Raw genomic sequence first — 17,004 nt, 5'->3', positions numbered from 1 at the left:
CATTGTTACAAGGTGATCTTCAGTGTAATACAAGGGGTACAAATGCTTTAGATTTTGGCACATGTAAATGCTTATGATAGATCACTATCAGTCCTTAATAGCCTTAGGGGCCTTATTTATTATGGTGGGGGCAGACATGATCCGATATAGCGGATCATGTCCACTGCATATTGCACTCTCCATAGCGCTGCCATTACGAGTTACTGAAAAGCCTCCTTGTGCTGTGCATTATGGTGAGTTAAGCTCCATAGTCCAAACCACACAAAAGTCAAGGACTGATTTGATGTGCTCATGCACACTTCCCCCATAGATATCAATGGGGAGAAGGTGTTAGAAAAAAACTAACACCTGCGATCGCGGATTGGAGATCGCCTGTAACACACACTGTAGAATTTTGTATTAGAATTTTAATTTGTCTACATATCATTTTTACTTATGAATATTATTATGTCTCATGATATGTTATAGTAAGGTTTTTACTTAAGAACCTTACATATAACCTGAGTGAGTGATGTTTAATGTTAGATATGATAATAAACAATATAACTCTTACAATATATTGTATAAATCTAATAGTAGAGATCACTAGGAAGTACCATATCATTATACTGCAGTAAGTATATATATACAGGGAGTGCAGAATTATTAGGCAAATGAGTATTTTGACCACATCATCCTCTTTATGCATGTTGTCTTACTCCAAGCTGTATAGGCTCGAAAGCCTACTACTAATTAAGCATATTAGGTGATGTGCATCTCTGAGAAGGGGTGTGGTCTAATGACATCAACACCCTATATCAGGTGTGCATAATTATTAGGCAACTTCCTTTCCTTTGGCAAAATGGGTCAAAAGAAGGACTTGACAGGCTCAGAAAAGTCAAAAATAGTGAGATATCTTGCAGAGGGATGCAGCACTCTTAAAATTGCAAAGCTTCTGAAGCGTGATCATCGAACAATCAAGCGTTTCATTCAAAATAGTCAACAGGGTCACAAGAAGCGTGTGGAAAAACCAAGGCACAAAATAACTGCCCATGAACTGAGAAAAGTCAAGCGTGCAGCTGCCAAGATGCCACTTGCCACCAGTTTGGCCATATTTCAGAGCTGCAACATCACTGGAGTGCCCAAAAGCACAAGGTGTGCAATACTCAGAGACATGGCCAAGGTAAGAAAGGCTGAAAGACGACCACCACTGAACAAGACACACAAGCTGAAACGTCAAGACTGGGCCAAGAAATATCTCAAGACTGATTTTTCTAAGGTTTTATGGACTGATGAAATGAGAGTGAGTCTTGATGGGCCAGATGGATGGGCCCGTGGCTGGATTGGTAAAGGGCAGAGAGCTCCAGTCCAACTCAGACGCCAGCAAGGTGGAGGTGGAGTACTGGTTTGGGCTGGTATCATCAAAGATGAGCTTGTGGGGCCTTTTCGGGTTGAGGATGGAGTCAAGCTCAACTCCCAGTCCTACTGCCAGTTTCTGGAAGACACCTTCTTCAAGCAGTGGTACAGGAAGAAGTCTGCATCCTTCAAGAAAAACATGATTTTCATGCAGGACAATGCTCCATCACACGCGTCCAAGTACTCCACAGCGTGGCTGGCAAGAAAGGGTATAAAAGAAGAAAATCTAATGACATGGCCTCCTTGTTCACCTGATCTGAACCCCATTGAGAACCTGTGGTCCATCATCAAATGTGAGATTTACAAGGAGGGAAAACAGTACACCTCTCTGAACAGTGTCTGGGAGGCTGTGGTTGCTGCTGCACGCAATGTTGATGGTGAACAGATCAAAACACTGACAGAATCCATGGATGGCAGGCTTTTGAGTGTCCTTGCAAAGAAAGGTGGCTATATTGGTCACTGATTTGTTTTTGTTTTGTTTTTGAATGTCAGAAATGTATATTTGTGAATGTTGAGATGTTATATTGGTTTCACTGGTAAAAATAAATAATTGAAATGGGTATATATTTGTTTTTTGTTAAGTTGCCTAATAATTATGTACAGTAAAAGTCACCTGCACACACAGATATCCCCCTAAAATAGCTATAACTAAAAACAAACTAAAAACTACTTCCAAAACTATTCAGCTTTGATATTAATTAGTTTTTTGGGTTCATTGAGAACATGGTTGTTGTTGTTCAATAATAAAATTAATCCTCAAAAATACAACTTGCCTAATAATTCTGCACTCCCTGTATATATATATATATATATATATGTTCAAGTTAGTAACCGGTAGTAAGTCAGTGAAATTACTTATGATAAAAAAGTAACAGGAAATGTCATGTATAGTACTCACCTCCACAGATCTGTAAGGAAAGGAGCGGAGTATAAAAGGAGAAAAAAATCCGTTATGGAAAACGTTGAAACGTTTGTAGACTTTGGGTGATTAAATGCTCAGAGCTGCAGTGTGGAGCACGGCTAATGGAGACACAGTGTTCTGGAGTGAAGAGCGGACGTCTGGTGACATCACAGGAGTCAGCTGAACTGACAGGCTGAGAGAAAACAAACAATTCACAGCGGTCAAAGGCTCAGGAGGAGAAGCATGTAAAACTTCAATACCAAGCAAGGTATTGAACACTAGATAGCCCTTAAATAGGGAGTAAGAAGGAAATTTAATTGGTCCTTAAAGGCATATACACGGAATGTGACAGAGCTCCCCCTTAAAAGGAACCACTCCGTGGTTCAGGGATGGGGTCTTTCAGGGTGTCTTCTGTGGAACATAGACACAAGTCGAGGGGCAGAGAGATTAACTGACGGTTCCCACAAGTCCTCGTCTTTCGAGTAACATTTCTAATGAACGAGGTACTGGAGCTGGCCAGATACCATCCTTGAATCAAGGATACTCTCAACATCATACTCAATGCCAGGAGTTAGAGGAGGTGTATCAATCAGGGATGTTTGGTGGTTTCTGAGTGTCTTATAAGGTTTGATAAGGGAGACGTGGAAGGTCAGATGAATCCTATTATGAGTGGGCAATGTAAGGGTGACAGCATTTTCATTAACCACTTTGGAGATAGGAAAAGGTCCAATGAATAATTTGTTGAACTTCCAACTAGGTACGGTAAGGCGTAGATTTTTAGTGGAAAGCCAAACCAAATCTCCAGGTGCATAAGAGGAGGAAGATCTGTGTCTGAGATCATAGTATTTTCTGTGGCGTGATTGAGTCTGTTTGATTTTATCCAAAATTAGTGAGAATGTTTCTGAGATGGTATTAGTGAAATCATTAACTATAGGGCAATCACTTTGTCTATCAATCAACAGGTGGAAAGTGGGGTGAAACCCATAATTAGCATGAAATGGTGTATCCTTTATCGAAGTGTGATAGGTATTGTTATGAGCAAACTCAGCAAAGGATAGCAGTTGGGACCAATTATCATGTTGTTGTGTGAAACAACGGATGTATTCCTCTAACCACTGATTATTGCGCTCAGTCTGACCATTACTCTGGGGGTGGAAGGCGGATGATAATCTTTGGTCAGTATTAAGTGTGTTGCAAAGTTGACTCCAAAGTTTGGAAGTAAATTGGGTCCCTCTATCAGTAGTGATAGATGATGGAATTCCATGTAACTTAATCACGTTATAAAACAACAATGTCACAGTCTCCATACTACTGGGAGTGCAATGAGGTAACCAGAGAGGAGGAGAGTAGGAGGTCACGAGCAGAGAGTGACGGGGATGGGAGGGAGAGTATCTGGAGACATGGTCTGAGATATGGGGGGGAGTAGTGCAGTTGAGGGCTTTGTATGTCAGAGTGAGAATTTTGTGTTTGATCCTAGAATGAAGAGGAAGCCAGTGAAGGGATTGGCAAAGAGGAGCAGCAGATGAAGAGCGACGTGTAAGGAAGATGAGTCTGGCAGAGGCATTCATTATGGATTGTAAAGGAGCTAGGCGGCAGCTGGGGAGACCAGAGAGGACAGAGTTGCAATAATCGAGGCGGGACAGAATGAGAGAGTGGATTAAAATCTTAGTTGTGTCTTATGTAAGGAAGTGTCTCATTTTAGAGATATTTTTAAGGTGGAAGCAGCAGGCTTTAGCCAAGGACTGAATGTGAGGAGTGAAAGAAAGATATGAGTCAAATGTGACCCGAGACATCAGCATGCGGGGTAGGGGTAATGATGGAGTTGTCAACAGTTATAGAGAGATTGGGGGTGGAGATTTTTTAAGAAGGGTGAAAATGAGGAGCTCAGTTTTGGAGAGATTTATCTTGAGGTAGTGAGAGGACATCCAGGAAGAGATGTGAGAAAGACAGTTAGTGACACAGGTTAGCAAGGAAGGAGATAGGTCTGGTGCAGAGAAGTAGATTTGGGTGTCGTCTGCATACAAATGATATCGGAAACCGTGGGACTTTATTAGGGATCCTAGTGATGACGTGTAGATAGAGAATAGAAGGGGACCGAGGACAGAGCCTTGCGGTACTCCGACAAAAAGTGGTGACGGGGCAGAGGAGGCCCCAGAGAAGGCTACACTAAAGGTACGGTTTGACAGGTAGGAAGAGAGCCACGAATGGGCTGTGTCACAGATGCCGAAGGATTTTTGATTTTGCTGTAAGTAGGTCATTGGTAACCTTAACAATAGCTGTCTCTGTGGAGTGATGGGGACGAAATCCAGATTGCAGAGGGTCAAGAAGGGAGTTTAACGTAAGGAAATGGGATAGGCGTGCATATACTAGTTTTTCGAGAAGCTTTAAGGCAAGAGGGAGGAGGGAAATAGGGCGGTAGTTAGATGGGGAGGTAGGATCAAGGGAAGGTTTTTTGAGGATAGGTGTGACCAGTGCATGTTTCAGTGATGAGGGAAATATACCGGTGCTGAGGGAGAGGTTTAAAATGTGTGTTAGTATAGGGGTAAGGGTAGCAGAGAGGGAGGGGAGTAGCTGTGAGGGGATAGGGTCAAGGGGATAGGTAGTGAGGTGAGAGCGCAGTATAAGTGCTGAAATTCTTCCTCAGTAACAGGGGAGAATGAGCTAAGTTTCAGGTTATGTGGGTTGTGGTTGAGTGAGAGCATTTGAGGGGGGGAGAGAATGGAATTATGATGAGAGCTGATTTCATTTCTGATAGAGTCAATTTTGTTATTGAAGTGGCTGGCAAAGTCTTGAGCTGACAAAGAGGTTGTATTAGGAGGTGGGGGAGGGTGGAGAAGAGTATTGAAAGTGGAGAACAGACGTTTTGGGTTTGAAGAAGATAAGAGTAGAGAAGTAATTTTGCTTATGGAGATTAAGGGCAGAATAGTAGGAGTACAAGATGAATTTGTAATGAAGAAAATCAGCTGAACTCTGAGATTTTCTCCAGTGCCGTTCAGCAGTACGGGAACATCTGCGTAGGTATTTTGTCAGAGGAGAATGCCAGGGCTGAGGATGAGTGTGTGATTTCTGAGCAATGGTAGAAGGGGCGAGATTGTCAAGGACGGATATAAGGGTGGAATTATAGTGGCAGATAGATTGTTCGGGCAGGAAAAGGAGGAGAAGGATGAGAGGAGTGGTTTGAGGGAATTAGCAGGCTGTTGCTGATCTAAAGACATAATGCTTCTGTGAAATTTGGTGTGAGGAGTAGAAGGAGGGAGAGTTGTAGGAAGGGATGATATGTTGCAAGTAAGGAGATGGTGGTCAGAAAGAGGAAAGGGGGAGTTTGTGAAGTTTGAGAGAATGCATCGATAGCTAAAGATCAGGTCAAGAGTGACCGTCTTTGTGAGTGGGAGAATCAGTGCATTGTGACAGACCGAAAGAGGAAGTGAGTTGCAGAAGTTGTTTTGCAGATGAGGCAGTGGGATTGTCAAGGGGGATTTTGAAGTCACCAAGAATGAGTACAGGGGTGTCTGAGGAAAGGAAATAAGGTAGCCAGGCAGCCAAGTGATCTAGAAATTGAGTTGAGGAGCCAGGGGGTCGGTATATGACTGCAACACGTACAGAGAGAGGGGAGAATAGGCGAATCATGTGGGTTTTGAATGAGGGAAATGTGAGGGAAGAGATGGGATGTATTTGTTGGAATGTGCAACGAGAGGAAAGCAAAATACCTACACCTCCTCCTTGTCTATTACCAGACCTAGGAGTGTGGCTGAAGTGGAGACCCCCATGTGATAGAGCAGCAGTGGATGCTGTGTCTAGGGGAGAGAGCCAGATTTCTGTTAGGGCCAGAAGGTTGAGGGAGTGGGAAATGAAGAAGTCATGTATAGAAGTGAGCTTGTTGCAAACAGAGCGAGAGTTCCAGAGTGCGCAAGTGAAAGGGGTAGTGTCTTTTGATGCAAGAGGAATGTGAGTAAGGTTTGCAGAGTTTTGTTTTCTGAGTCTATGGGATGGTACACATGGATGTGCACGGCTTGGCAGTGGTTGTGGACCAGGATTAAGGGAGATGTCACCAGCAGTAAGTAAAAGCAAGAGGGAGAGTGACATGAGATGAGATACAGATTCGTAGTAGTTAGACTGCTTTTGAGACGAGCTGCAGGGGGGGGGGAGAGTGTTTAGGAATAGGTAAAGTTCATGATTACAAAAGTAAGGTGAGTTTAAGAGAGATGGGCTAATGAACAGTGCAGGTGGAGAGGGAGGAGTCATTGAATAATGTAGTTTGTTATAGAGACAAGAGGTAGCAAAAAGGAATATGAATATATTGAGCATTTTTACAAAATTGGGAACCAGTTAAACACATAAGACACAGAATTTCAGTAGCAATTTCATAAGACAACAAAAAGGTATATGAAACATAATATTACAGAAGTACTTGCCTTTTGTCTTGCCCCTTGCCCAATCCTTGTTCAATTCTTGTATAATTCTAATGTTAATGCCTTACTTATAAAATTTTCACTTTGAAAATGTGAACATATGTTGTTATAGCAATGCACAGCTCAAACTAGTGTGAAATATATGCAGGCAGGGCAGTCAGCTGAGTCCACTAAATTTAGTTGATTTCTAATCAAAGATAATTGGAAAGACCAATTGGAAAATTAAATTCTTGTCTGGTCAGGGTGAGATGTTAAGTAAACAGACAATAAAATTTGGAGGGGGTTAAAACTGTGGCATAAGACAGCTATATATTTTATAATAATAGCAAGTATTGATAAGGATTGAGCATCACATGGCAATTAACAAAAGATTAGAAGTAAGACATTGGATAATAGTACAACAAATGTAGGACTAAATTAACAAACTAAAATCATTTGCTCTATGTAAATATTCACATACCAAAAATAGAGTTACAGGAGAGGGGAAACCAGAGTGCAGTGAATACTTTGCAGATTGACAAGGAATATATTCATTCACATACCAATAATAGAGTTACAGGAGAGGGAAAACCAGAGTGCAGTGAATACTTTGCAGATTGACAAGGAATATATTCATTCACATACCAAAAATAGAGTTACAGGAGAGGGAAAACCAGAGTGCAGTGAATACTTTGAAGATTGGCATGGAATATATTCATTCACATACCAAAAATAGAGTTACGGGAGAGGGAAAACCAGAGTGCAGTGAATATTTTGCAGATTGACAAGGAATATATTCATTCACAAACCAAAATTAGAGTTACGGGAGAGGGAAAACCAGAGTGCAGTGAATACTTTGCAGATTGACAAGGAATATATTAATTCACATACCAAAAATAGAGTTACAAATAGTTATGTGATTGTACATCCTGAAACATTCCCGGCCACCAATATGAGTTTTTGATTAGATCATATGTTTTATTGATACCTGGGTGTCCAGCCAATGTTGAATTATGGGTAAGTTCAAGAATTTTAATTCTAAGGTTTGGAGGGATATAAAGTTTATCTTGATGACAAAATATCCCATTCTGGTGCTGAGTTAAGTCATATGCCAGTTTAGAGCTGTCAGTAGCTTGTTCAACGTTTAACTGTTCCGTGAAATCTGTAAGATTTCCTATTATAGAGTTAGGAGGAATAAGAGATCCTTTTGATTCTGATGGTTTACTTTTAGATGGAAGTCTAGACAAAATATCTGCTTTGGTGTTCATGGAAGCTGGTCTATATGTTATAATATAATTAAACCTTGAAAAAAAACAGACTCCACCTAACCTGTCTGGATGTAAGAGTACGGATGGTTTTAAGATACTGTAAATTGCGGTGGTCTGTGTATATTAATATTGGTTCAATAGTATCTTCTAGCAAATGCCTCCAATTCACCAAAGCACTTTTCATGGCAATCAATTCCTTCTCGCCAATATGGTAGTTAAGCTTGGATGGTGAGAGGACACGAGAGATTTTTGGGAAAGCACAGCTCCTACTGCATACTCAGATGCATCAACCTCTAGTGTATATTGGAGCTGGGAGTTTGGATATGAGAGTATGGGAGCAGTAGTGAAAGCCTTTTTGAGATAGGTAAAGGCTTCATTAGCTGAACTATTCCAAACGAAAGGTGTAACATTTTTCGTTAAATTTGTGAGAGGTTTCGTAATCAGAGAGAAACCTTTGATGAATTTTCAATAAAAATTTGAGAATCCTAAGAATGTTTGTACCTGTTTTTTGTTCATGGGTATGTTCCAATCTAGGATTGCTTTAACCTTAGTATCTTCCATTTTGATACCTTTTGATGATATATGGTATCCTAAAAAGGTAATATCAGTACTATGAAAAATATTTTTTTCTGGTTTTATATAGAGTTTATGTGCTTGTAATCATGAGAGGACTAGTCTGACATGTTTAATATGTTCAGTGATTGAATTGGAATAGATTAGGATATCATCTAGATATATTACAACAAATGTGTCTAAAAGATCACAGAATATATCATTTATATATCGCTGAAAGGTAGCAGGGGCATTACACAGCTGAAATGGCATTACCGTGTACTCGAAGAGGCCATAACGGGTATGAAATGCTGTTAACCACTCATCCCCTGAGCGCATATGGATCAGATTGTATGCACCTCTTAGATCGAGGTTGGTGAAAATATTTGACTCATGCAATCTTTCTATAAGCTCAGGGATGAGTGGTGGAGGATATTTGTTTTTGACAGTGCGTTTGTTGAGTTCACGATAATCCACTATAGGCCTGATGGTTTTATCCTTATTTGTAACAAAGAATATTCCAGCCCCAGCTGGAGAAGTCAATGGCCTTATAAACCCTTTTTCAGTGATATAATCTTTTAGTCTTTCTAACTCAGTCTGTGATAATGGGAAGATATGTCCGTATGGAATATCAGACCCTGGTTTGAGTTTGATGGGACAGTCGTACTCTCTATGTGGGGGGAGAGTTTCTGCCTCTACTTTGTCAAAAACTAATGAAAAATCCTTATAGTGTGAAGGAATTAAATCAGTATCTTGGTTACTATTAAGAATAGTTTGTGGTAGTAGATATGTTGATGAACAATAAGGCGATAAGAATTCTAACTTATTTTGTTTCCAATGAACATATGGCTGGTGTTGTCTTAACCAATGTAACCCTAAAATAAGTGGAAATATAGGAGAAGTAAAAGGCTATGAAGGAGTGCTGAAAAAACCCACAGTAGGGGTTTCTAGCTAAATGTGGAGTCGACAGGAAAACCAATATGTCAGATTAAAATGGGTCGAAAAATATAAAATTTAAAAATATATTTATTCTAAATCCTAAACATACAATATATGTACATATATCCTAATGAATATAAAACTTTTAAAAATTACACATAAATAAAAGGATAGATAAAAACTATAACTGGGGTTCCTCTTAGGTTCCTCAGTATTCTATGAAAAACGTTGTTCTATGTCCTATACAGACTGGTATATTATATGTCAAGAGGTGTAAAATCGACTAGTGGAAAGAGTAGTTAACACAGTGCCCTATGGGCGGTGGCCTCTATAAAATTCTTATTGTGCTGTGCACAATATCCTATGTGTGGTTACCTCAAAAACAACTATATAACATAAAACTCATAAATAAATCCAACTAATAAAGGGTATATTTACAAAATAGAAGGAATTCAAAATGATATGGTAAATTGATGTCCAAATAAGTCCAAATGTATGTAAGTACAAATTGATGTCCAAATAAGTCCAAATTTATCCAGTGAAAAATCCAAAGGTTTGTGATTAATCCATTAAAAATAGTGAAAAAAGTGCTACAAAAAGATATATATATATATCAAAAATGAAAAATGAAAAAAGGCAAATAAAAAACAGTGTTAACAAAAAATGCGTTCAACCAAAAATGTTGTGCTTGTAGCAAATGGTGTACACCTAAAAATGTGAACGTTATCTCACAAAAAATGTCAAACAATCTGTTCTTCAATCCTAAACTGTGCAAAAATGTTTTATATCCTAAAGTGAATGTTTCCTTAAATGTGATGCTTTATAAGTATTTCCTTAAATGTGATGTTTTATAAGTACTTCCTCTGTAGATGTTTCTCTTCCAAGTGAGGCATTCCCATAGTATAAAATATCTTCAGTATCCCCTAAGAAATCCGAAGACTTGGCGTTACCAAAGGCAGGAACAACTTTCCACTCTTCCTATCATGCAGCTCTTGTTAGCCGTCAAAAGAAACAGGGTATCCAGGTATCTGTATGCCTTACGGGGCTGAGAAATTGCTCCGCACAAACTGCCCTTCTGAGTTATAGCTCCGCTCCGTGCTGCCGGGATAAAGATAGAAGACGTCCCCGAGATGGACGAAGGTGTCACTGCCTGGATGAAGACTTCTCGATGCCTAGATGAAGATGGATGTCCAGACTTCAGGAACCGTGAGTAGAATTGATGGGGTTAGTGTTAGGGTTTTTTTTTATTTTTTTGAGTGTTTTTTTTTTTTAGATTAGGGATGGGCATTTGTAAAAGAGTTCAATGCCCTTACAAATGCCTCTTTAGGGGCAATGGGTAGATTAGGATTTTTTAGAGTTAGGTTTTTTTTATTTGGTGGGGTTGGTTGGGTGGCGGCAGTTACTTTTAGGGGGGGCATAGTAGTTTTTTTAAGGTAAAATTTCTGTTTAACTTAGGACAATGCCCTACAAAAGGCCCTTTTAAGGGCTATTAGTAGTCTATTGTAGGTTAGGGGGTGTTTTTATTTTGGGGGGGCTTTTTTATTTTTATTAGATTAGGTGTAATTGTTTTTATTTTTGATAATTTTGTTTATTATTTTTTGTAAGCTTAGAGGTTTTTTATTTTTTTGTAATTTCGTGTTTATTATTTTTTGTAATTTTAGATTTTTAAAATGTTTTCGTAGTGTAAGGTTTTTTCAATTTGTAATTTAGATTTTTAAAGTGGAAGTTTTTTTAATTTTATTAGAATAGTTATTTTAGGTTAATTTATAGTTTAAACTTAGTTTTTCTTTCCTAAGATATGGTGAGTCCACGGCTTGAGTAATTACTGTTGGGAATATCAATCCTGGCCAGGAGGAGGAGGCAAAGAGCACCACAGTTAAACTGCTAAGTATCACTCCTTTACCCACAACCCCCAGTCATTCTCTTTGCCTTCGGTGCATGGAGGAGGTGAAGTTTAGGTGTCTGAAGATAATTTTTTATTTAATCTACAAGCAAGTTTTGGGGTATAGCCGTATTTCACATCATTCCTTGCAGTTGGGTAGTGGTGGCTTTAAAGCAGTTAGGAACTTGTAAAGAGGTACTTACTGCGTTTTCCTAACAATTGCTGCCCTAGTTTAGAAAGCCAGAGTTTGCTACTCTGTTCTTTCTTTTTCAAAGGTCTCTGTGAAGAACTGTGTCTTCTCATAGCTTGTAACTGTCTACATACCGGACAGCGTAGCAGGTAAGTGCTTTTTCTTCCAGTTCAGGAGACCATGCAATTAACAAATTAAAAGACACTGCTTTTTTATTGGAACATAGATAATCCTGTTGTATGGGTTACAAAGGGCATGAAGCAGGCACTGTAGCATGTGTGAGACTAACATTTAAACTCTTTTAAAAAGAAAGGGTAAAATGTTTTTATTTGGCTTTATTTTCTGACATATATTTACCTGATGAAACAATTCAAGTTTAAACTGAAAGTAAGGCTGAATTTTCTATTTCAGCAGCTTATTCATTTCCCCTTTGCTTTAAAATAAAACGATGCAACATTTTAAACTGTCCCGTTTGAAAAAAAGGTTAATACTCCGTGTACCAGGAAGCTATTTTTAGTGCCTCTCTGTGTCGCAGCAGTAATTTGAGCTCGCACTTACCATCACATGACCGGCTTTACTTCATAACGTTTCTGAGGAAAAAGTTGTTTTTCTCAATTTCTGGGTGATCCAGTCTTAATTGGTAGCGGTAAGGCACCTCAGTAATTGAGGTGTGGGGTTGCCTGAGGGGTATTTTAGAAGTTTATTTCATATTTATTAAATGTTTTTTCTTAACTTTTCTCACATACTTTTTTTAAAAAATATTTTTTATTGAGGGAAAGTTTCGGCATACAAGTAAGACAATGGAGCATTATACAATTATTTAAGAACAAGGAGCAATAACAAGGTATATCTATACAACATACATAGGCCTAGATTTAGAGTTCGGCGGTAGCCGTCAAAACCAGCGTTAGAGGCTCCTAACGCTGGTTTTGGCCGCCCGCTGGTATTTGGAGTCAGTGATTAAAGGGTCTAACGCTCACTTTTCAGCCGCGACTTTTCCATACCGCAGATCCCCCTACGCCATTTGCGTATCCTATCTTTTCAATGGGATCTTCCTAACGCCGGTATTTAGAGTCGTTTCTGAAGTGAGCGTTAGAGCTCTAACGACAAAATTCCAGCCGCCTGAAAATAGCAGGAGTTAAGAGCTTTCTGGCTAACGCCGGTTTATAAAGCTCTTAACTACTGTACCCTAAAGTACACTAACACCCATAAACTACCTATGTACCCCTAAACCGAGGTCCCCCCACATCGCCGCCACTCTATTTAAATTTTTAACCCCTAATCTGCCGACCGCCACCTACGTTATACTTATGTACCCCTAATCTGCTGCCCCTAACCCCGCCGACCCCTATATTATATTTCTTAACCCCTAACTTGCCCCCCACAACGTCGCCGCAAGCTACTTAAAATAATTAACCCCTAATCTTCCGACCGCAAATCGCCGCCACCTACGTTATCCCTATGTACCCCTAATCTGCTGCCCCTAACATCGCCGACCCCTATATTATATTTATTAACCCCTAATCTGCCCCCCTCAACGTCGCCGACACCTGCCTACACTTATTAACCCCTAATCTGCCGAGCGGACCTGAGCGCTACTATAATAAAGTTATTAACCCCTAACCCGCCTCACTAACCCTATCATAAATAGTATTAACCCCTAATCTGCCCTCCCTAACATCACCGACACCTAACTTCAATTATTAACCCCTAATCTGCCGACCGGAGCTCACCGCTATTCTAATAAATGTATTAACCCCTAAAGCTAAGTCTAACCCTAACACTAACACCCCCCTAAGTTAAATATAATTTAAATCTAACGAAATTAATTAACTCTTATTAAATAAATTATTCCTATTTAAAGCTAAATACTTACCTGTAAAATAAATCCTAATATAGCTACAATATAAATTATAATTATATTATAGCTATTTTAGGATTAATATTTATTTTACAGGCAACTTTGTAATTATTTTAACCAGGTACAATAGCTATTAAATAGTTAAGAACTATTTAATAGTTACCTAGTTAAAATAATAACAAATTTACCTGTAAAATAAATCCTAACCTAAGATATAATTAAAACTAACACTACCCTATCAATAAATTAATTAAACACAATTCCTACAAATAAATACAATTAAATAAACTATCTAAAGTACAAAAAATAAAAAAGAACTAAGTTACAGAAAATAAAAAAATATTTACAAACATAAGAAAAATATTACAACAATTTTAAACTAATTACACCTACTCTAAGCCCCCTAATAAAATAACAAAGCCCCCCAAAATAAAAAATTCCCTACCCTATTCTAAATTAAAAAAGTTACAAGCTCTTTTACCTTACCAGCCCTGAACAGGGCCCTTTGCGGGGCATGCCCCAAGAATTTCAGCTCTTTTGCTGTAAAAAAAAACATACAATACCCCCCCCCAACATTACAACCCACCACCCACATACCCCTAATCTAACCCAAACCCCCTTAAAGAAACCTAACACTAAGCCCCTGAAGATCTTCCTACCTTGTCTTCACCATACCAGGTTCACCGATCCGTCCTGGCTCCAACATCTTCATCCAACCCAAGCGGGGGTTGGCGATCCATAATCCGGTCCAGAAGAGGCTCCAAAGTCTTCCTCCTATCCGGCAAGAAGAGGACATCCGGACCGGCAAACATCTTCTCCAAGCGGCATCTTCGATCTTCTTCCATCCGGAGCGAAGCGGCAGGATCCTGAAGACATCCAGCGCGGAACATCCATCCGGACCGACGACTGAACGACGAATGACTGTTCCTTTAAGGGACGTCATCCAAGATGGCGTCCCTCGAATTCCGATTGGCTGATAGGATTCTATCAGCCAATCGGAATTAAGGTAGGAATTTTCTGATTGGCTGATGGAATCAGCCAATCAGAATCAAGTTCAATCCGATTGGCTGATCCAATCAGCCAATCAGATTGAGCTCGCATTCTATTGGCTGTTCCGATCAGCCAATAGAATGCGAGCTCAATCTGATTGGCTGATTGGATCGGCCAATCGGATTGAACTAGATTCTGATTGGCTGATTCCATCAGCCAATCAGAAAATTCCTACCTTAATTCCGATTGGCTGATAGAATCCTATCAGCCAATCGGAATTCAAGGGACGCCATCTTGGATGACGTCCCTTAAAGGAACAGTCATTCGTCGTTCAGTCGTCGGTCCGGATGGATGTTCCGCGCTGGATGTCTTCAGGATCCTGCCACTTCGCTCCGGATGGAAGAAGATCGAAGATGCCGCTTGGAGAAGATGTTTGCCGGTCCGGATGTCCTCTTCTTGCCGGATAGGAGGAAGACTTTGGAGCCTCTTCTGGACCGGATTATGGATCGCCAACCCCCGCTTGGGTTGGATGAAGATGTTGGAGCCAGGACGGATCGGTGAACCTGGTATGGTGAAGACAAGGTAGGAAGATCTTCAGGGGCTTAGTGTTAGGTTTCTTTAAGGGGGTTTGGGTTAGATTAGGGGTATGTGGGTGGTGGGTTGTAATGTTGGGGGGGGTATTGTATGTTTTTTTTTACAGGCAAAAGAGCTGAAATTCTTGGGGCATGCCCCGCAAAGGGCCCTGTTCAGGGCTGGTAAGGTAAAAGAGCTTGTAACTTTTTTAATTTAGAATAGGGTAGGGAATTTTTTATTTTGGGGGGCTTTGTTATTTTATTAGGGGGCTTAGAGTAGGTGTAATTAGTTTAAAATTGTTGTAATATTTTTCTTATGTTTGTAAATATTTTTTTATTTTCTGTAACTTAGTTCTTTTTTATTTTTTGTACTTTAGATAGTTTATTTAATTGTATTTATTTGTAGCAATTGTGTTTAATTAATTTATTGATAGTGTAGTGTTAGGTTAATTGTAGGTAATTGTAGGTAGTTTATTTAATTATTTTATTGATAGGGTAGTGTTAGGTTTAATTATAACTTAGGTTAGGATTTATTTTACAGGTAAATTTGTTATTATTTTAACTAGGTAACTATTAAATAGTTCTTAACTATTTAATAGCTATTGTACCTGGTTAAAATAATTACAAAGTTGCCTGTAAAATAAATATTAATCCTAAAATAGCTATAATATAATTATAATTTATATTGTAGCTATATTAGGATTTATTTTACAGGTAAGTATTTAGTTTTAAATAGGAATAATTTATTTAATAAGAGTTAATTAATTTCGTTAGATTTAAATTATATTTAACTTAGGGGGGTGTTAGTGTTAGGGTTAGACTTAGCTTTAGGGGTTAATACATTTATTAGAATAGCGGTGAGCTCCGGTCGGCAGATTAGGGGTTAATAATTGAAGTTAGGTGTCGGCGATGTTAGGGAGGGCAGATTAGGGGTTAATACTATTTATGATAGGGTTAGTGAGGCGGATTAGGGGTTAATAACTTTATTATAGTAGCGCTCAGGTCCGCTCGGCAGATTAGGGGTTAATAAGTGTAGGCAGGTGTCGGCGACGTTGAGGGGGGCAGATTAGGGGTTAATAAATATAATATAGGGTCGGCGGTGTTAGGGGCAGCAGATTAGGGGTACATAGGGATAACGTAGGTGGCGGCGCTTTGCGGTCGGAAGATTAGGGGTTAATTATTTTAAGTAGCTGGCGGCGACGTTGTGGGGGGCAGGTTAGGGGTTAATAAATGTAATACAGGGGTCGGCGGGGTTAGGGGTAGCAGATTAGGGGTACATAGGGATAACGTAGGTGGCGGCGGTTTACGGAGCGGCAGATTAGGGGTTTAAAAAAATATGCAGGGGTCAGCGATAGCGGGGGCGGCAGATTAGGGGTTAATAAGTGTAAGGTTAGGGGTGTTTAGACTCGGGGTACATGTTAGAGTGTTAGGTGCAGACGTAGGAAGTGTTTCCCCATAGGAAACAATGGGGCTGCGTTAGGAGCTGAACGCTGCTTTTTTGCAGGTGTTAGGTTTTTTTTCAGCTCAAACAGCCCCATTGTTTCCTATGGGGGAATCGTGCACGAGCACGTTTTTGAGGCCGGCCGCGTCCGTAAGCAACTCTGGTATCGAGAGTTGCATTTGCGGTAAAAATGCTCTACGCTCCTTTTTTGGAGCCTAACGCAGCATTTGATTAAACTCTCGATACCAGAGTTAAATTTATGGTGCGGCCAGAAAAAAGCCCGCGGAGCGTTAACAGCCCTTTTACCGCCGAACTCCAAATCTAGGCCATAGTGAGCTACAAAACCTGAGGTTGGTAATATCTATTATGCTATTAGAAGACATAGTTTATAAATGCCTATAATAATCAGAGACTTCTTTTATCCACAGAGGAGGCCACTTTTGGACCCCAATCCATAGGAGAATAATGATTTTTATAGAAGCCCATCTGGAATAGTAGAGACCGCTCATGGATCCCATTGGTTTCACCTCATATTTTGCATTTTTATAACGTGATATTTGCTAACTATAAGACAGGCACAACAATCAAGGTATAAACCTTTGATATATATATATAGAAAAAAAGA

General features: G+C 39.6%; 1 long non-coding RNA gene across 1 annotated transcript in view; it reads right to left on the bottom strand.

Annotated features, from left to right (window-relative positions):
• Positions 1-2,379: 2,379 nt before the first annotated feature.
• LOC128656742 (uncharacterized) overlaps positions 2,380-17,004 on the bottom strand; it is a 179,629-nt gene continuing 165,004 nt past the window's right edge. Inside the window, exon 3 of the long non-coding RNA XR_008402053.1 lies at positions 2,380-2,489. This is a non-coding gene — a long non-coding RNA (uncharacterized LOC128656742). The remainder of the gene's footprint in view (positions 2,490-17,004) is intronic.

This window comes from Bombina bombina, chromosome 4 (assembly GCF_027579735.1).
Source record: "Bombina bombina isolate aBomBom1 chromosome 4, aBomBom1.pri, whole genome shotgun sequence".
Taxonomy (NCBI): Eukaryota; Metazoa; Chordata; class Amphibia; order Anura; family Bombinatoridae; genus Bombina; species Bombina bombina.
Note: the sequence above shows the minus strand (reverse complement) of the source record. Positions and strands in the feature narration are given on the sequence as shown.